We start from the raw sequence: 22,407 nt of genomic DNA, 5'->3' as shown, positions 1-22,407 counted from the left end.
AAAAGTATAAATTATGATAGCTAATTTCTCTAAAAAGCAAAGAATTCTCACAAATCAATGAAAATCTCAACAAGAGACCTACACAAAGAATGTGAAGCAGTTCATAGAAAAATGACTAACTCCCACATGAAAATAAAGTACAATTAAAAATTTTAAAACATAAATTAAAACAACCAGTTACCATTTTTCTAACATCAAATTGGCAAAGAACAAAAAAGGTATATAACACCAAGCATTGATAAGACTGTGAGCAAACATTCGGGAGGATATCCACTGACGGCTGAAGCATAAACCAGCACAGTCTTTTCTGAAAAGCAATTTGGCAATATCTATCAAAATTTTAAATGTGCTCTCTTTGATCCAACAATTCCTCTTTTTAGGAACTTATCCTTCAGATATACTTTTACAAGAACTCAAAGATGTGCACATGAAAATATTCATTTTAGCACTGTGATAGCAGAAACAGCATAATCTAAATGGCTATCAACAGAAGATCAGTTAAATTATGATTGATCCAAATAATGGGAATATAAAGTCATACACATGCAGCTTCTGAAATAGTTAACCATTGTTAACTCTTGGAAGTTGTAAAAGGGGAGGAAGAGAAAGATTTCTTTATTTTTTATTTTATCCTTTCTCCGTATTTTGAGCCTTACCATGCCCACCAATTATTTGTATTACTATTGGCATTTTTTTTTCAAATGAACAGGCCATGTTTTAATCTCATAAAAATTGTGTTTTTGACAATATTTAATAGTGTGGGAAAAGCCATTTTATTTACAGCACAATATCAATTTGTAAATATATAAACATATATGCAAAAAACTAAGAACAAGGGAACTTTAATAACAATTACCTTTGAATTATAAGACTGTAAGTGACCTTTTTATGTTTCTGCATCTCATAAGTTTTCTACCCAGTATACATTACTGCTTGTCTAATCAGGAAAAACATTAAACAGAAGAAATTCCATCAAAGGAGCTGTAAACATCACTGTAATTCTTTAGTTTTTCTTCATGGGCCCTGACTTTGGCTGTTATTTTTTAAAAGTACATTCATTCGTCCCTTAATTGAAGGAATGGTTTTGACCATCCCAGGCTTTGAGAGTTTAAAGGGAGCCAAGATCCCACCAGCCTAACAGTTATATATCACAGGTGAGGAAACTGAGGTCCAAGAACCTGGGAAGCCAAAGCACAGGTGCGGGGAAGGAGCAGAGCTTGACACAGACGAACCACTGACAGGCATCCCTGGACGCTATCTTCCTCACTTCCCCAGCCCTCCAGCCAGGACTTCTGAATGGCCAATTCACACTCATCTTTTAACATTAAGACTGCAGATGGGCACAAGGAATCTCTCTGGAGTGATGGAAACAGTCTAGATTTGGATTGTGGTGATGGTTACAAGCCATAAATTGACATTTTAAGTGGGTGAATCTTATGGTATGTAAATGATACCTAAATAAAGCTGTTTAAAAAAGGATCAAGTAACAGCCACCCTTTTCCAGGAATCCCCCGCGTGCCCCACCCCACCCAGTCTAAGCCGTGCCCCCTCCTGTGCCCACAGAACCCACGGGGCGCACCTCGAGTGCTGCACGTGCTGTGCTGGGCTTTGATGACCTGTGTGCAGGGCTGTCTTACCCAATAATTCACAAGCGCCAGCATTTAACACAACACAGGCTGCACAGGAAGTAGTCAGGTGTTTACTTAACAATCTAATTAGTCTCTTCTATGTTCTCAACATGCCGTGTCCTGCTAATGACACGAAGATGAGAAGAAATGAACTGGCCCTTAGCCTCAACTTTTAATTATGGAAACAAAGAAAGGAAACCCACATATTATTTGAGTTCCTGTGGCTTCAGTAACTCATGTACTTTAACTACCCTTATATGTCCTGTAAGAAGAGAAGTGTTTTTCCATGTTTATAAACTGTGGAACTAAGGCTCAGAGAAGTGAAGTAACTTACCCCATGCTACACAGTAAGAGGTAAAACTGGGATACGCTTGACTCGAAACACATGCTTTCCAGTAACCTGCCCTTTGCAAACGTACACACACACGAGGGCACACATGCCAGGAGGAGCAGTGCATTAAAGACACAAGCAGAAACGTGAGGCTTGTTATGAGAAAGGCAAGAATACGGGTCTGATGGGAGCAGTTTCATGAAGAAGCAACAGAAAAGACAGAAACAGAAAGACAAGGTGGCTCTGAAGTGAAAGCTAAATAGTGCCAAGCTGAGGGGCTCAGACATCATACAGGGGTCATCACCAAGTCCAAGGCCAGGAAGTGACGACACTGGGGCTAAGTTAAGAGGAGTGAAGAAACAGGACCACCAACAACAGAATGCCAGGCAGGTTTGGACCATTCCCTGCTCCGTGCTGCTGCAGTAGCTGGTAAATGAACTGACAAAGCAGACAGTTTTGTTCATGATACACCGAATAGATTATCTTGCAAAAACCACTCCAGAGCAATAGCCACAGTTGGGAGGAACAGAAGGGGAGCGGCTATCAGCACACAGGAAGGAGTGAGGCCCGAATAGAGGGCGATTTCAGGGGAAACAGCAGGCCTGCTCTGGGACAGTTCTGAGCACAAGGGAGCCACAGCAAGCCTGCACTTCGCTGAATAAAAGGGCAGAAGAGAGAGGCCTCAGAGTGGTTGATCGTAAATTTCAGCATGAACGACCAAAAGTAAGAAAATAAAACAAATTAGATATTCCTACTTCTGAGGCAAGAGCAGAACTGATGCAAATTTATAAACACGTAAGAAAGGATACATATCCCACTTTCTCCTGGTCAGCACGGCTAAGAGAAGACAACAGACTGACAGGGAGAACAGGAAGGCAGAGAGGCTAGGGACCTCAAGGGCTGGGGACCAACCTGTTCCCTGAGTTTTCCTTTTGCCTCTACATAGCAGACTTGCAGCAAAAGAAGCCAGAAACACGGGCAGGCTCAGATAAAAACGACGACAAAAGCCTGCCCTCTCCAGCAAAGGACCAGAAAGAGGTGGCCCTGCCAGAGAGAAAACTTTCAGGTAACAGTGGTCTACTCCAGCCAAACACCACAGAAAAGTAATCAAGACAGCATGGTACTGCAGCAAGGAGAGACAGGCTAGTGAAACAAAACAGAAAATTCCGAGAGACTCACACCCACATAGTCAACTGAGTGTCAACAAAGGTTCCAAAGGAATTCATGGGGAAAGGAGAGTCTTCAACAAGTGGCGCTGGATAACCATGTGGGGAAGACAGAAGGTCAGCTCCTCCATCACATCACCCACAAAGTGTAATTCAAGATAAGTCACAGACAAGACTTAACTGATAAAAACTGCAAAATTTCTAAAATAAAACATATTTTTGAGACTTTGGCGCAAGAATTTCCGACAGGACCAGAAAGCATTAACTATAAAATTAAAAATTGACAAATCAGACTTTTTATCAAAAGCAAAAACTTCTGCCCATCAAAAGACACTATGAAGAAAAAAAATAGTCAAGGCAAAGACACGGAGAACGCATTTACAGTGTGTGTGTGTGTCTGTCTGTATGCATTTCACAACGGACATACACCCAGAATATATAAAGAACTCTTACAATTCAAAAATAAACAGACAATTCAAAACAAAAATGGGCAAAAGAGTTGAGCAAATAATTTACAAAGGAAAATATATGAATGGTCAATAAGCCCATGAAAAAAGCTCCACATCACTAAACATCAAAGAAATGGAAATTAAAACCACAATGAACTATCAATAGACACCATCTAGAACAGCTAAAATTCAAACAGAACTACAACTCCTAACATTGCTGAGGATGTGGGGCACTAGAAAGTTTAACACATGGCTGATGCCAATGTAACATTTAACCACTTTGGAAGAGTATCAGTATCTGGCAGTATCTTAAACCCTTACCATATGACCCAGCAATTCCACTTGTATTTACCCAAGAGAAACGAAAACGTATATTTACACAAAGACATGACCCAAGTAAGTTTATTCATAACAGACAAAAAATTAGAAACACCTGCATTTCCATTAACCTTGGAAAAACTAATATATTCGTACAATGGAATATTAGCATTTTTTAAAAATGCACAAACTACTCATACAAAAAACAAAACAGATGAACTTCAGCACACCAGACACACCAGATTACATAATGTATGACTATTTATACGAAGTTCTGGAACAGGCAAACTCATCTCTGTCAAAAGAATTTAGAACTGTGGTTGTGGGGGTGTGGGGAAGAGGCAGGGACTGAGCACAAAGTAGCAAGAGGGCACTTTCTGGGTTAATGGCCATGTTCTATGTATACATTTGTTAAAACTTTTTCTATTGAAATACAGTTGACATACACTATTAGGTTAGTTTCAGGTGTACTAGTGCTTTGCCATTTACATCCATTTGGAAATGATGACCCTGATAAGTCTAGTAACCACCTGTCCCCACACGAAGTTATTTCAATATTATTGACCATATTCGTTAGGCTGCATGTTACATCCCTGGAGCTTTTTTTTTTTTTAAATAACAGGGGGTTTGTACCTCTTAATCCCCTTCACCTATTTCAACCCTCCACCCCCCTTCCCTTCTGACAACCATCTATTTGTTCTTTGTATCTATGAGTCTATTTTCATTTTGTTTTGTTTGTTTTTTAGATTCCACATGCAAGTGAGATTATATGGTATCTTTCTCTGTCTGACTTATTTCACTTAGCATAATGCCCTCTAGATCCACCCACCTTGTCACCAAACAAAGCAAAATAAAAAACCATTAAACTGTGCATATCACTGAAAATAAATTACACCTCAAAAAAAATCCCTCAGATGGGGAAAGAAAGTGCCAGATACTATATGGAGATAATAAGCCATTAAAAAATACAAACTCTCCGGCTCAAATGTTGCGACCCCTACCATTACTTTCAGCATCCCACCACCCCCACACCCAAAATCACTACAACTGGAATGTCTATTTCCAATCTTTCCCAACTGAAAGCCTGCAGCTGGTACCTGTGCAAAATCTCTCTCCAGAGAGAGCTGAAGGTAAGAAATGTTACTTTTGCAATATCTAACAAAAATTGTTAAAAGTATACAGCAAAAACCATACATCTAGAATTTTACTTCAGAACCCCCCAAAATTATACCTTTGAAATTAAATATATTATGTAAAAAGAACGATTATGACAGTTATAACTGAAGTAAAGCCAAAAAAAAAAGCTTCATGAAACTAGACTCAAACTTAATAATGGCTTAAAAATATTCACTCCTCCAAAGAACTAGGATATACATTGTTCTTAAAATAGTCTCTTCTGCTCATGTACCACCATTAATCAGCACACACAGTAAGAATCACTCACCCATGCAAAAGGAGAAAACAATGTAAGCAGGAAAGACATTGTTATATTAAAGTCTCCTGAAATGAGCTTTTGAGAATAACTCCAATTTTATTTAACTCGATAATATCTACACAGAAAAAGGCCTCTTCCAGAAAACCAATAGCTTGCTTAACTAGTTCACAAGTTAAACAAATCCAGTATTTACAAACGTTCTTTATTAAATACCAGGCTAAAACTCACTGGAAGCAGCTTTTCCTCATTTTTATGGTCTTTAAAAAATCATCTGTAAATTAAAAGTCTCCAATCTAAATCTCCATAAGGGAATCCAAACAATGGTCCAATGGTATATCACATACTGAACACTAACCACCGTTAACCTACTATCTGGGAATGTCCAACACTGTAAGCAGTATTTGCTCACACAATACATTCTTGTTCTTCAAATTTTCTCAGAATTAAAGGAAAACAGTGTCCAGACCACAAGGGACCACTAAGCACCCCACACTGTACGTGAAGAGAACCAAAGCCAAAGCACATCATGAAGCTTCAGGGTACAGAGGACAGAAAGATGATCCTGAAAGACTCCTGATGGGCAGGGAATGGGGCAAGCAACTTACATACAAAGCAACTTGCCAAAAGGAACACGGGAAACTTAAAGACAATAAAGGAATATCTTCAAACCTCTGACAAGACAACTAGTTCCAACAACCACTCAAATGCACAGACAGAATAAAGACACTTCAGACACACAGCAGCAGGACTTGCTCAAGAATCCTGATGCTGAGATGTGATCCTGACGGGCAGCAAGGAACCCTAGGAAAAGCAGCCCTATGACCAGCTAGTGACACAGTCCCTGTGACCCAGGGGGAAGAAGAGCTCCAAGGACAAAGGGAGTCACACACATCTGACTGTGTGGAAAAGAAGAGTAAGACCTGTTAAAGAACCACTACAGCTTTTGGAGTAAATCTGTCATAAGAACAGAGTAAAAAGCAAATAAAAATAAGAGATAACCATTAACTCTAAGAAAAAGGAAAAGGTAGATGAGAAAATGAAACTGCAGTCTGCTGCCTGGCTCAGGGTTACACAATATTTGTGTGATCAGCACAATGAAAACGATGGATGCTGACTGAATCAAAGACTGTGCAGGGTAGGGTTATGCTGAGGGCAGGGGCGGGTACCCAGGGAAGGGTCTCAGAGACTCAAATCTTCATCCATCCCAACACTCACGGAACAGAAGATGTCCAACACTGGCATCTTCAAAAACAGCAGTCTAAGGATAGTATTTAGATAAAGGAAATAAACACCAAAAGAAATAGCTGAAAGGAAAAAACTAAGACCAAGAGGGGTGCAGGGGCAAAGAAGGGAATAGCATTTTGCACTGTAAGTCGTTACACTGGGCTGGGGTCCCTAAGGCCACCCCCAGGGTGGCAATCCACTAGAAGGACTCACATATGTCAGCACACAGTCATGTTCACAGCTGGGATTTATTACAGAGAAAGGGCACAAAGGAAAAGGCACAAGGAACCAGGCACACGCTCCCAAGTGTCCTCTGGCAGTCACAGGGACAAGCGAACTCCTCCGGCAGCCACACATGTGAAGCACCGTGTGTCAGGCAGCTCCTCACTCACAGCCTGCGGACCCCGTGGAGCGTGCTCACATCAGTGTTCTCTGCTGAGCAGGTACCAAAATCCCAGACTCCCAGAAAGAAGGCAGCTGTTCCACATAAATCACAGTTTAACAAACCACTGAGGCCCAGTAAGCCACTCTTCTCATTTAGGATAAGTTTTATATAACGTAGGGAACTCCACCTGTCAAGGGATTTCTCTCAAAACATGAATATCACTCTCCAAGAAAAAAAGATTTTTAAGTTTATGAACGGAGATGGGACAAATAATCCTGACGAAACAGATAAGGTTTAGAGGGTTTCCTATCACCCACAGTGAAATCCTTGCCCTGCTAACATAGGCGAGGTTTATGGCCTGTGCCCTGTAATGCTAACCAGTATCCACAGTTACAGGACTGATGGTGATCTCCCTAGCACACCCTCACAGACAATCCCCCCACCCCCACCCCCAGTCAGCCGGTTGGTTTGGTACATAATTAAGCCTTTCAAATCTTTTAGCATTTGTTTAGGTCTGTACTTTAATATAGATTTGACTCGAGTTACTGGTTCTTTTCTGTACTCTTCCTACACACCATCAAATAATCTTTTAGTTTCTCCCCTACCCCCAGGGGCTTATTCAAACAACCTTTTAATTAGTGCCCTATATGCCACTCACAGAAATTCACTGAATGACATAGTGATTTAATGTTTTCCACTCAGCTCCCCAACATTCTCAGTGTCACTGATTAATATGTCTGAGATAAGAGTGTCTGTAAACTCAGTTTAAAAGATGTGAAATTCCAAAGTTCATCATAATGAATACGAATGTATGAATGTCTTTTCAAGGCTGACAGTAACTATTACATGACTAATAACAAGAAAAGAGAAACATTCACAAGTTATTTTAGGAAACTGATAAAGTGCAATCTGTAAAATCAACGTCCAGATGAAACAGAAATCTAAAGGGCACAGATTATGTCCATTATTTAAGTGAATGTTCAAACTCTGAGGATCAGAATACCAGGTGTTGGAAAATGAACAGCCAAACATAAGGATCTAGCAGCCAGAAATAATTACACCTTCTGCCTGGGGTTAAAGGCTGGAGAAGACACAATTCAGTTCTACATACAGCTGTCCAAATCCAAGTGTGTATGTGTATTAAGTATGGGGAAAGAAGTCCACATTGCCTTTACACAAAATCAAAAGTGCTGTCATCAGCAGTCACTCTAACACAGAGGACAAAAAAAAGTTTTCTTATAAAAAAAGTGTTGGTACTTAACAGTAAAACAGCACATTTTTAAAGTAATGGTATACCTTTTGGCTGCGGGGAGGGTGGTATCCTTCCTGCCACATTTCATAATCACATAATCTATTCTCAAGTAAATCGTAAATTAGAACTTAACTTTGGAGCAGGGGAGACCAACAAACATTATTTAATAATTTTTAAAAAGCACACCATTGATTATAATAGAAACTGGGGTGCAAGTATCTACTCCATGGTTCCCAGACAGTGCACAGAGACACCGAGAGCACTGCAATCAAACTCACTGGGGCGGTGTGGCGGCTTCAATCTGAGGGAAACAGAGGTACTCAACATCTGTCAGACGCTATACAAACTGCCAGCTACAAGAAGTTCAGTTTCAACATCAGATTGTGCACACTCCTTTGGTTTTCTGGAAACTTTTGTTTCTATGATTTAAAAACAAAACAAAAAAAAAATCAACATAGAACAAGAAATAAGGGTGGTGATGTCCAATCTGATTGCAAAGTATGACAAGCTGTGCAGGGTCCAATACGTACACATAGACCACTAACTTCAGTTATTTAAGAGTGAAATAAAAATTTATTTTCTCCTTCAACTTACGTGTATTACTTTTTCAAATGGCTACTAAATTCCAAGACATGAATATGTATTTAGTTGTGTGAGCCTAGCAACATAATTCAGCATACTCTTAAGCATCTCCATTAGGCTGATGCCAGGTCTAAAATTTTGCAAGATAAATATGAGGCTGAAATACTGTGTCATAAAAGAAAGAAATTTTGAAAGATGCTTGAAATCAAGACAAAAGGACTCAGAAGTCAACTAAAAGAAGCTCCCACTGGCCAAAGGTGGGGCAATAGAGTGCCAATAAAATCAATAACTGTCATGAACTAAAGTATCAATATATTTAAATCCATGAGTTCATAATGATACTCAAAAAAAATTTCATTGGTCACTTTGGAGAATGCTAGAGAACCATGTAATTACTTGCAATAACTCCACCTTCTGGCAGAAGGTGGAATTATTTCTATTAAATAAAGTGGGGGGGGGACATTTATCTGAATCTCCTACAAAGTGTTCAGCCAAGTTTCTTTTTATCAAAATCTTCCATCTAACAAATGAAGAAATAAAAGACTACTACCACTTTATAAGCAATTTAGAAACAGATACTGGCAACGATCAATGGCTGCTAATATCACAAACCAAAAAAGAGAGAAAATCACACCAGCCTTGCAAAAATAAACAAACTAATAAAACGTTAATCTGATTAAGCTTCAAAATCTAGGGACATACAATTAGTTTCTTTAGTTAATACTTTGCAAGAAAAAGAGGGGCAGGAGGAAGAGTGGGAGGATGAACATAAAAATTAAGAGACTTAAGATCAAGAATGAGAAGACAAGCCACAGACTGGAAGAAAAAATTTGTAAAAGACATACCTGATATAGGACTATTACCCAAAATGCACAAAGAACTCTTAAAACTCAACAATAAGAAAACAAACCAATTTAAAAATGGGCAAAAGGGACTTGCCTGGTTAAGAATCTGCCTGCTGGGCTTCCTAGGTGGCGCAGTGGTTGAGAATCTGCCTGCCAATGCAGGGGACACAGGTTCCATCACTGCTCCAGGAAGATCCCACATGCCGCGGAGCAACTAAGCCCATGCGCCACAACTACTGAGCCCATGTGCTGCAGCTACTGAAGCCCACACGCCTAGAGCCCGTGCTCCGCAACAAGAGAAGCCAGGGCAATGAGAAGCCCGCGCACCACAATGAAGAGTAGCTAGCCCCCACTCACAGCAACTAAAAAAAAAAAAGCCTGTGCACAGCAAAAAAGTCCCAACACAGCCAATAAAATAAATAAAGAAAGAAAGAATCTGCCTGCCAATGCAGGAGCAGGAGACATGGGTTCGATCCCTGGGCTGGGAGGATCCCACATGCTGCGAAGCAACTAAGCCCGTGCACAACTACTGAGCCTGTGCTCTAGGGCCTGAGAACCATAACTACTGAGCCCGCGTACTAAAACTGCTGAAGCCCACGCACCTAGAGCCCATGCTCCACAAGAGAAGACACCACAGTGAGGAGTCCACACACCACAACAAAGAGTAGCCCCCCACTCACTGCAACTAGAGAAAGCCCATGCACAGCAATGCAGACCCAACACAGCCAAAAATTAATAATTAATAATACTATAAAAATAAATAAATATTCTGGCCAAAGACCAGAACAGACCAAAAAAAGATATACAAATGACAAATAGGCATATGAAAAGATGCTCCCTGTCATATGCCATTGGGGAATTACAAATTAAAACAACAATGAATGTGACTAAAATAAATCCAGATTTTTAAAAATTATTTTTCTTTAAAAAAAATCTTTTGTGACCACGTATGGTGGCAGATGTTAACTAGACTTACTGTGATCATTTCACAATATATACAAATATCGAATCATTATGTTACACACCTAAACTAATAAAATTTTACATGTCAAGTATACCTCAATTAAAAAAAAAAAAGGACCTTAAAAAAGAAATGAGTTACCACCACACATGTATAAGAACAGCCAAAATTCAAAACACTGACAACACCAAATGCTGGCAAGGATGTGGAGCAACAGCAACTCTCACACACTGCTGGTGGGAATGCAAAGTGATACAACCACTTTGGAAGACAGTTTGGCAGTTTCTTACAAAACTAAACATACTCCTTCCATACAATGCAGCAATCATGCCCTTGGTGATTTTGGTATTTGCCCAAGGAGTTGAGAACTTAACGCACATTCAAAAACCTGTACATGGGGCTTCCCTGGTGGCACAGTGGTTAAGAATCCACCTGCCAGTGCAGGGGCCACAGGTTTGAGTCCTGGGCCAGGAAGATTCCCCATGCCACAGAACAACTAAGTTTGTGCGCCACAACTACTGAGCCTGTGCTTTAAAGCCCACGAGCCACAACTATTGAGCCCACGTGCTGCAACTACTGAACCCTGTGTGCCTAGAGCCCCTGCTCTACAAGAGAAGCCACCACAATGAGAAGCCTGTGCACCACAACAAAGAATAGCTCTCGCTACAACTAGAGAAAGCCCATGCACAGCAATGAAGACCCAATACAGCCAATAAATAAATACAGCCAAAAAAAACCCAAAAAACCCTGCACATGGATGTTGACAGCAGCTACCTTATAGAATTACATTTATTCCTAACTGCCAAAACTTGGAAGCAATCAAGGTGTTCTTTGGTAGGTAAATGGATGAATAAATAAAATTGTGTTAGAATCCAACCAATGGAATATTATCCCCCACTAAAAAGAAATGAGTTCTCAAGCCATGAAAAGACATGGAGGAAACAAATACATATTACTAAGTAAAAGAAGCCAATCTGAAAAGGCTACACACATACTGCCTGATTCCAACTACATGACGTTCTGGGAAAAGCAAAACTATGGAGAGAACAAAAACATCAACGGTTGCCAGGGGTTAGGGGAGGAGGGGGAGAGAAGAATGAACAGACAGAGCACAGGGGATTTGTAGGGCAGTGAAAATACTGCACAATACCATAGTGATGGACACATGTTATAAATTTGTCCAAATGCACAGAATGTACAACTGTACATTGTACAACTGTACAGTTCACAAGAGTGAACTGTAATGTAAACTATAGCCTTTCGGTGACAATGACTTGTCAGTGTAATGTAAACTATGGCATTTGGGTGACAATGACATTTGTAACAAATGTTCCATCTGGTGGCGGATGTTCATAATGGGGGAGGCTGTGCATGTGTGGGGCTGGAGGCATATAGGAAATCTCTGTATCTTCCTTTTAATTTTGCTGTAAACCCAAAACTGCTCTAAAAAAAAAAAGTCTTAATTGAAAAAAAAAAGTGACCTGAGAAAGCAAAATCTAATGGCATAATATGCTCATTTTCTTCAAATGCTAAACTTAGTTGAAAACCACAGCATGATATCTGCTACTTTTTGTTTGTTACCATACTAGGGGAATAACAAAATGGACTTCAGTGAGCTTTTTCTTAGTTTTACACTCACACTTTCTTTTCCTATAATTTTTCTCAGCAGAAAGTCAAAGTTCTTTTTCTTCCACCATGAGGCTTGCAGGATATCTCAGTTCCCAGACCAGGGACTGAGCATGGGCCACAGCAGAGAGAGCCCGGAACGCTAACCAGTCTACCACCAGGGAACTCCCCAGGAAGTCAAAGTTCTTGATTCACTATTTCTACTAGGGAAGGAACTACTTAAAATTGCTAATATCTTAAAATTACAGCTTCAACTCATGAATTCTCCTTAAAAAGCTTTCTTCCCAGTAGAGGGGAGGAGAGCTTTCTTCCCTCATCTCCTCTTCCCTCTTTTTTCTCAATAGTAGTTCCTTATCCAAATGTATTTACCTAAAAAGAGCTTATTCATAAAAAGATTAAGGAGAAAGTCTCAATCACACAAAAACATTGTTTTTATAGCTGACAAACACACTTCACTTTTAAACAATGGCAATGGCATGCAGTTTTATTCTCAACCTGTCACGATATGTGGCTCTCAATTTGCTGTGCTTTTGAATTAATTTAACCTTCAATTGATAATGAAGGGTCATGCTTCATTACATCAAGGTATGAGCTCTGAAAGCAATTCCAAATGCGTTCTACTAGTATTTTTGTTTTTAATTAGCTTTCAGGCAAAAGCTTCATATTTAAATACCTGTACAACCTTTCAAGGTGATCAGTTTTGCAGGACTTCACTCAAACTGATCATATAAAGAAACAGGCCTAGTGCCGGGTACATAATAAGTGCTGGACAAATAAATGCCTTATTCCACAATTTACATTATGACTGTTTAGAATGTATATATGTTTACACATTCTTTGCTTGTATGTGTATAAAACAGCTCTGGAAGAATATATAAGAAAATATTAAGTTGTAATCTCTTCAGCAGTATCTGTAATGGCTCAGGAAAACACAATCATTATTTCCATCTCACCCAGGCCCCCATTCCTTAGTAAATAAACTGGGAGATATCCTGAAGGAGAGAAAATTCGGTAAACAGGAAGTATACAGCACAGCTGTGGGTTTGACTAACTACCATCACCCTTCATAGGTGGGGTTTCCTTATCTTTAAGGAAGGAAATCTGACATTCACCTGGCAAGGTGTGGCCAAGATTAAACAAAATGGTATTCCTGGTCTACAGCAGGTACTCAGCAAGTAGCAATAATAATTATTAGTCAATATTTAATTTTGCTATTAACTATACCAAAGCAATAGTATACAAATATCTGGACAAAACCTGACGTTTTATAAACTATATCTTCTCACCCCCACCCTGCCCACCCTCCAAAAGTGTGAAAAAGGAAGTTTTACTTTTTCTTTCCTTGCCTCTGATTTTAAAAGACTTTCAGAAAATAATAAGTACATTTTTAAAATATGATAAACAAATGCAAGAAGCCAAAAAGAAACTCAGGAAAAAATACTGGCACTAGACCTGACAAATATTTTACAAAATTAATTTTAAAAAAAGAAAAACTGAAAAATGGTTGAGGATTTGAACAAGAAGCATACAAATATTTTTAAAACAAAAAAATAGGGAATTTAAAACATGCTCTTTTTCACCCACCAATTTTCTAAAGATGAACAAGTTCAATACCCAACATTGGGAGGGTGTGAAGAAAAAGACAGGTTCACACACTGCTGGTGAAAGTGTCAACTGATATATTTAGAAGGGAAATCTAGCAACACTGACCAAAAAATATTCTGACCTAGCAATTCACTGTTAAAACCTCAGCCCCCAAATACACAAAAGTAAGCAAAGCACTGATTATGATGGCCAAAAAAACCTTTATTATGTTGCATCTCTACAAGCACCTCAAATTCTTTACGGAAAAAAGCAAAGCGCAGAGAAAGAGAAAATACTAACCCAATTATATGCTGTCTACAAAAAGTTCACTTGAAGTGACAGAGGCACTAAAAATAAATGAAGTACTAAATAAGCAGATGGAGTGATGTTGGTAAAATGACAGCTTAAGGAATTCCAAAAGCTCACCCCTCCATTAAAGCAACTAAAATCAGTCAGAATCAACTTTTTCACAACACTGGAAACTACCCAAAAGCTTGCAGGGAGCACTTATTCAAGAAAAACAGCTGAATCTTAGTAAGAATGCAAAACTTTGTGGTACTTAACTTACTCTAGTCCTATCCTGGGCTTCCCAGATCAGTGGCAGCCTGAAAATAACACATTCCTAGCATTGGTTCAGCACCACAAACCTTATTTGCAAACAAACTGAAATTTTCATTCCTGGCTCCCTGGAAATCCTACCTACTGAAAAGGCTTGCTTTATCTCACCCATATGCAGCTAACTCAGAACCCACTCCAACCCACCCCCGGGGCTAAGGCCACCGGAGGACTGCCAGAGGTTTTAGCTGCTACCCCCTGGAGCAACAGGCAACAGCTGGGGCAAACAGAATGACCAAAACCTTGAAAGCCTGAGCAGTGAGATGTTTTGAGGAACAAGGACCTTGAACAGCTTCAACAAATTCCTGGAAATCTAGGAGAAACACGTGTGCCCAGGGTATGCCCAGTGTGTGCATGTGCTCAGGAGTTTTGCCAAAGAATTCTTGGTTGGCAGTTTTTTTCTTTCAAAACGTTGACTATGTCATCGCACTGCCTCTGGCTTCTACCATTTCTGATGAGAAGTCAGCTGATAGTGATACTGAGGATCCCTTGTATGTGATGAGGCACTTCACTTTTCTACCTCAAGATTCTCTCCTTCTTTGTCTTTAAACTAGTTGATTAAGATGTCTTGAGTGGATCTCACTGAGTTTATCCTACCTGAGAAAGCCCTCAACGCTTACCTCTGGATGAGCCTGACTTCTGCACAAACAGGAAATGAAAGCTAAGACAGTGTTGTAAAGTGGTTGAGTACTTAAGGTACATCCCAAGAGTTGCACAGCACCCCTCTGAAAATATTGGGAGGTGTTTCGGACACTAAATGTTTAAGGGAATCTCTGTCCAATCATTAGCTGAAGTCTGTTCTGTTAGCTTACTGGTCAGCTAATGACTGGACATTAGCAACCAAAGAATAAAACAGGAATAAATGTAACCAAGGGGGTTAAAGACTCATACACTGATAACTATAAAACACTGCTAAGAGAAATTAAAGTACACCTAAATAGGGACTTCCCTGGTGGCGCAGTGGATAAGACTCCAGAGCTCCCCATGCAGGAGGCCCAGCTTCGATCCCTGGTCAGGGAACTAGATCCCACATGCAAGCCGCAACTAACAGTTCGCATGCCACAACTAAGGAGCCCTAAAGCTGCAACTAAGACCTGGAGCAAACAAATAATAATAATAAAAAAAAGTAGACCTAAATAAATAGGAAAAAACACCCCTCTTTTATGGATTGAAAGATTCAGTATTGTTAGAACAACAAAGTGTTGTTGTAATTCAAAATGATCTACAGATCCCAGGTGTTATAAAATTTCAACAGTCTCTTTTGCAGAAATGGAAATCTGAACCTCAGTTTAATATGGAATTGCAATGGGTCCTGAATAGCCACAAAAAATAAAAGAACAAAGTTGGAAGACTCACACTCACACCTTCCAAAAGATGCTATGAAACTAGACTAACCAAGGCAACGTGGTACTAGCATGAGGATAAACATACAGGACTATATAATTGATTTGAGAGTCCAGATATAAAGCCAAGCATCTATGGTCAACTGATTTTCAAAAAGGCTGTCAAGACTATTCAATGGGGAAAGAATGGTCTCTTCAACAGAGAGGGACAGAATGATAGATATGGACCCTATCTCAGGCCATATACAAAAATTCACTCAAAATTAATCAACACCTAAATATTAATATAAGAACTAAAACCATAAAACTTGTAGAAGAAAGCATAGTGTAAATCTTCACACCCCTGGATTTGGCAATGGATTCTTAGATATGATACCAAAATCATGAGTAACAAAAGAAAAAATGGATGAACTGTACTTCATCAAAATTGAAAACTTTTGTGCATCAGAGGGCATTATCAAGAAAGTAAAAAGACTACCTAGAGAATGGAAGAAAATATGTGCAGATTATATATACTGAGAAGGGTCTAGCATCCAGAATATATACATGAACTCTTACAACTCAACAACAAAAAAACAACACAATTTTAAAATAGGCAAAGGACTTGAATAAATATCTCTCCAAAGAAGATATACAAATGGTCAATAAGTACATGAAAAGATGTTCAACATCATCAACCACCAGGGAAACTCAGATCAAACCCACAAAGAGATACCAATTCACACCTACCAATACATCTAAAATTTTAAAAACCAGAAAACAACAAGTATTGGTGAGGATTTGGAGAAATTAGAGTCCTTCCACTGGACAGTAAAATGGTGCAGCTGCTTTGGGAAACAGTTTAGCAGTTCCTCAAACTATTCAACACAAAAGTCACCATGGGACTTCCCTCGTGGTCCAGTAACTAAGATGCCATGCTCCCAATGCAGGGGGCCCAGGTTCTATCCCTGGTTCAGGGAACCAGATCCCACATGCTGCAACTAAAGATCCCACATGCTGCAACAAAGACCTGGCACAGCCATATAAATAATGAAATATTTTTTAAAATAGTAATTATTAAAAAAATAAAATACAAGTCACCACATGAGCCAGCAATTCTACTCCTAGGTATATACCCAGGAACAATAAAAACATATTTCTACACAAAAACTTGCATATTCACACCAGGACTATTCATAATAGCCATAAAACAGAAACAACTTAAATGTTCATCAACAGATGGATAAACAAAATGTGGTATAACCAGAGAGTAGAATATTACTCAGCAATAAACAGGAATGGAGTCCTGATCCCTGCTACAATATAGACAGACACTGAAAACATGATGCTTTAATAAAGGAAGTCAGTCACGAATGATTACATATATGATTCCATGTACATGAAATGTCCAGAATAGGCAAAACCACAGAGACAGAAAGTAGCTTAGCGGTTGCTAGTGGGTGGAAGCAGGGGGGATGGTGGTGAGTGGCTGATAATGAAGAAGAGGGGTAATGAAAAGGTTCTAAAATTGATTGTAGAGGTGGTTGCACAACTCTGAATATACGGAAAACCACTGAATTGTGCCCTTTAAAAGGATCAATTTTATGTTATATGAATATCTCGATAAAGCTGTCATAAGGAAAAAAGCAGGCTCAAGTCTTTGCCAAGTTAAAAATCCCTTCTTAATCCTTTATTACCATCTGCTAACACTTCTTTCTGTTCTTCCCTTCACAACTAAGATGTTTAGTCTTGAAATAACCTACATTTGCTTTCTCCACTCTCTGACCTCCCATTAACTCCACAATTCAAACTTAGCTCCCTCCCCAAATGGTAGCATTAAGTAGGATGCTACAAAACTGCTCTCAGTTATCAAATTCAACAGACTCCTAACAACCCACGTTTCACTCCAGTTCTCAAAGCATTTGAAATACAGCTTCCCTTATTGTTATTTTTCCTGGAGAGGCAGTTGTAAAGTATAGCTTCCTTCTGAAATGATCCCATTTGGGCTTCTACAAATTTTCTGCATGATTTCTCAATGTTTCTAAACACGTAGGAATTTCCCTTTCCAGTTCTTCTCCTATCTGGTTTCAAATGCTATTGCTCTCTATGGCCTATTTCCAGGACTATTCTCCATCAGTAAATTCTCCCTAAGCTGTGTTACCTAAATCAAAGGCTTCAAGTACCACCTATAATATAACCTGATGACTCTCCTAGCAAGACCTTTCTCTTGTGCTCCAAACCCACACGCAAGCATTTCCACCTGAATGTTTTATAGATTACTCCTACTTAATGTATCCAAAAGCTAAAATACTGTTCTTCCCCAGATTTGCTCCTTTTGCTGAATTCCGTCTCAGCGTACTTTACCATTGTCTATTCAACCACCTAAGTTAAAATCCAAGCCATCTTATCCTTCTATTTCTCTCTCACTCCCCAAATCCAACTGTCACTGAATCCTATTAATTCCACCTTCTAAATATTTGTGCTGTTAACTTACTCCTCTGCATCTCCACTGATGCTACCCTGTCACCTCAATTATTACAAAACCTTCTCACCAGTTTTCCTGCATCCTCCTTGTCTTCCCTCCACCCATTCTGAAATCTATACTCTGCAACACCAGAATCATCTTTCTAAAATGAAAACCTTATTATGACTCTCTCCTGGTTAAAATCCATAAGCTCTATTATTATCTATAGGAAAAGCCCTCGAGAATCCTTCGAATGGCATGCAAAACTTAAGGTTCAATTTATGCACGCTCATCTACTACTACTTACCCCATAAGCCCAAAGCTACAGCTGCCAAGAACAACTTCCCATTCTTACAATGCTCTCTCTCCTCCTGTCCAACTTTCCCTTGGCCTTAATTTCTTTTCCCGTGATTTCTGCCTCAGTCATGCCTAAATCTTCCTCATGTTTAAGGACATAAAGTATAAAGCACCTAACACAATGCTTGACACACAGTAGGGAGTTACAATGGGTTGAGAGGCTTAGGCCTCTTCTTCATCCTGTCTCAAGGACTCCTGTCTGCTTCAGGGTTAATTTGAAATTACTTCACCTGTCTACAAGACTATTCCTAATTTCGTCTCTGCCTACCCACCCCAGCTTCTCATCTTGCCACCACCCTTGGCCCTCGCTAGCCATATCTGCAGATCCTAGAACTCACTCTGTAAGTTTAGACTCCTGCGCTTTTGCCCGCACTGCTGATCCTACCTAATGCCCAACCTTTCTGTTTTCATCCCCTTCCATATACTTTTCCTACCCCTGTCCCTTCCTCAATCTCTCCTCCTCTTCCCTTAAGACGCTGACCACCACCTCCTTCATATACCCACTGTACCTTGTCGTTCCTCCAGACAAAGCAATCGTAAAAACATACTGTACTTGTGGAAGTTCAAGTAAGAAACAAAGTCTTACCACCCTGAAGGCAGGGGTACTGTCTTATCCATCTGTAAGTCTTCAGAGTACCTGCTACACAGAAATTACACTAAATTACCTGCATTTTTCCTTATTCCTTCTATGTATACTAACATAAGTTTCTATCAGAGATTTTCTTTCAAAAAAAAAAAATTACTTCTGAGTTATATTCTGGGCCCAAACTCTCCTTGCCAAGCAAACACCTGTACAAATTAAATAGGCACTTTCTGATACCACTTCTATTTTTTTAAATCAGGGGAGAAATGGTCCCTGGAAGATCTAAAATGAGAAATACTACTTTAAAGAGACAGTAAATTATGTAGCATAGCTTCAAGATACTCTGTTTAAAGAATTACTTCCCAACGGGTTGGTTATTGTTAAACTAGCCCACCTCCTTACATTTGTGGGTCATTTTGAGAAGTGGAAACGCCTCTACTAATTCCTTCCTACCTCTACTACTTGCCAATACAGTTTACAGTAATTACTCATTCTCAGGAAGATACTCGGAAAGGAATTACCAAGTCAGTAAGACAATTCGGAAGGCAGAAAGTAAAGTTACCTCTCTCATTCCCAGGCCTACTTACTCATTAAGAAGCGCTGCCTCCGTGACCAGCAAACCACAGGTGGGCCTATTCCTTACCATCACTACCTGAATATTCTGTGAATTACCGCCAAGCGTGAGGGAATGCCACCCAAAGCGCTGCAGCGCGGGGACATGCCCGCTCCACTCAACAGAACGTTCAGTGAAAGCTCTCCTAATGAGGCTCGTCGTTGCGCTACCTCAGCATCCAGACGACGGTACTTTCACCTGCACGTTCAAAACCGCTCGAGTTAACATTTTGATTATCTTCACGCACTCGACCAGGCCTAAGAGGAAAGATGCTGTGCTTGCTCAAGGCGGAGGCTCTGGAGTCATGAAACCCCAAAACTGAAGCAGCATAAGGACTTGAGGTAAGGCTGAGGTGTGGGACATCTGGGGAAACCTGTTTCACTCTCACAACGATGAATAAGAAAATTAAAACACACACACACACACACACACACACACACACACACACACACACACACACAGCAGGCCTGCATGAGAGCCTCTGGGCACAAACCCACTTGACAAGGAGTTGTGAAAAGACTTCCCAACTCGGCTCTGCCGCTGCCTCCGCGGCGCCCCGGTGCCCCGCCGCTTCCACGAGCCCTCGCTCCGCACCGGGCGCGCACCGGAGACCCGTCAGCATCCCGGCCGCGATTATGTAAAAGCCCGAGTGCCTCTCCGCCGTCCGAGGCCCGGGGGAGGGCCCCGCTCCCCACCCTGCCCGACCAGACCCGAGAGCCCCGGCTGGCTAGCGGGAGGAACAGGCGGCGCGGGCCGGAGCTGCGGACAAGCGGCCGAGACCAGCCGCCCCCGGCAGCCACGCCCCCGCGCCGCCACCCCGCGCCGCGAGCGCCCGGCCCCACCGCCGCCGCCGCCGCCTGACAGACGCCGCGGGGAAGTGCAGACAGCCTCAGGTGGCGGGGCCCCGCCGCGACCGCCGCCCTCCCGCCACTGACCTGCGCCGCCGCCGCGCGACCGCCCGCCGCCGCAGCCGCCACCTCCTCGCGCTCACGCCGCCGCCGGGGCCGCCTCCTGCGCTGCGCCCCCGACCGGCCTCGGGTGCCCCATTCCCACCCAGCCCCAGCCTCCGCCTGTTTACAATGATTGGGACAGAACCGGCCGAGCCGGCCCAGCGCGCAAGCGCACTCCCTCCTCCCGCCGCAGCCGGCTTCCCGGGTCCTCCTCTCGGCGCTGACGGCCGGGGCCGTGGAGGGCAGACGCCCTGTGCCCCCGCGCGGGGCACGCTGGGACGGATAGTGCTCGGAAACCCAGCGCCCAGTCCTCATGCGGCCCTCCGCGGGGAGGCGCACTACAACACCCAGGAAGCATCGCGCCTGCCGGGCCCAGGGGCCCGCTGGGGAGGCCCGGGAGCGCGCGAGAGAACGCGCCGAGCCAGAGGTCCGCCGGCGCGTGCGCAGTTCTTGGTGGTGGAGGGTCGGGTGGATGCTCACCTACCCCGCGGGAGCTGAGCGAGGACCGTTGTGGGCAGAGCTGGCCGAGATCCGGAGTGCAGGCGCTGTCCTGTCCACGCTCCGGGCAGCCTGTTCCTCAGCTACTGAGGCGCACACCTTCTACACCGCGGGTTTCAGCCCTAACCAGTTAAACCGGCCCAGAGGCCGGCCCAGACGCCGCTGGGTGGGGCTCTCCTCGGCCCGGGCTGGGTACAGAGTCTGGCTTGGGGTGGGGACTTTTTTTTTTAATTTATTTATTATTTTTTTGGGAGTACACCAAGTTCAGTCATCTGTTTTTATACACATATCCCCATATTCCCTCCCTCCCTCAACTCCCCCCCCCACCCTCCCCCAAGTCCCCCCCACCCTCCCCGTCCCAGTCCTCTAAGGCATGGGGTGGGGACTTTTGCTGGGGGTTTGGACACAGGAAGCGCCGGGGGTCTGCGAGGAGAAACTTGTCTAGAACTCCGTGTCGGGACTGGCCTCACATTCTTAAAATGGGTGTCGACGAAGGCGCGGCGGGGCCCTCGCCGTGTTCTGAGGAGCTCCTGAATCAGAGCTGCTCTCCGCAAGGTTAACTTGCAGACAGAACTGGATCTCGAGGAAGATGGAAATAACCGCTTTTCCTCCAGAAACCCTTCACAGAGGTTTCAAGAATTGTCCTGCTAATGCATGGCTGGAAATCAAGGGTCTTTTAAAGCATTCTTGTTTCATTAAGTTTGGCAGTTTATTTGGGGGACAATAAGATTGGGGACAGATGGACCTTCCCAGTCACTTCCATTCCTGCGTGTGATACTCTTTACAACTTCATTACATGTTTAGACTGATTTCTGTAATCCATCCTGCCCTGTGCCTCCCAAATCAGCCTGGCCTCAAGTCTGACAATAGGTCTCTCCCTTGTACCCTACATTTCCTACTCAGTCAAGTTCAGCCCCCTCCGCCTGACATCCCAGAAGAGGTCACAATTAGATACCAAGATGGTCTGTGTGTGGTAGCCATTGTTTTCTGACTTTTTGAAAACCTTTCTTACTGCGCCTCTGGCAACAGAACGGTGTCTTCTGACCACTGGGATGGGCATGTTACTTTGCCAGTTACAATACTCTACCTCTGGCAACGCTGATTGGGCCAAGGGATGGGCACTGACCCGTGTTGGGCATTATTGAGCCCTTGCTGGAAGTTGCTATATGAACACAGAAAAGTGAGACAAGATAGCTATTTATCGTGGTGACTGCTGATG

At 42.0% G+C, this 22,407-nt stretch overlaps 1 protein-coding gene across 9 annotated transcripts in view; it reads right to left on the bottom strand.

The window, feature by feature from the left end:
- Positions 1-21,309, bottom strand: part of RALBP1 (ralA binding protein 1) — a 45,978-nt gene extending 24,669 nt beyond the window's left edge. For 2 of the 9 annotated variants that reach the window (XM_057698254.1, XM_057698263.1), the window contains exon 1: positions 20,676-20,831. The gene's annotated coding sequence lies outside the window, so the exon portion shown is untranslated. Of the gene's footprint in view, positions 1-8,466; positions 8,608-19,714; positions 19,859-20,237; positions 20,514-20,675; positions 20,832-21,170 lie in introns of those variants that run through there. The other 7 variants (XM_057698257.1, XM_057698256.1, XM_057698255.1 and 4 more) reach the window with 7 other exon arrangements.
- Between the last annotated feature and the right edge of the window lie 1,098 nt (positions 21,310-22,407).

The sequence above is a fragment of the Hippopotamus amphibius genome, chromosome 11 (genome assembly GCF_030028045.1).
Source record: "Hippopotamus amphibius kiboko isolate mHipAmp2 chromosome 11, mHipAmp2.hap2, whole genome shotgun sequence".
NCBI classification, from domain to species: domain Eukaryota; kingdom Metazoa; phylum Chordata; class Mammalia; order Artiodactyla; family Hippopotamidae; genus Hippopotamus; species Hippopotamus amphibius.
The sequence above is the reverse complement of the archived record's forward strand: the minus strand, read 5'-3'. Positions and strand labels throughout refer to the sequence as shown.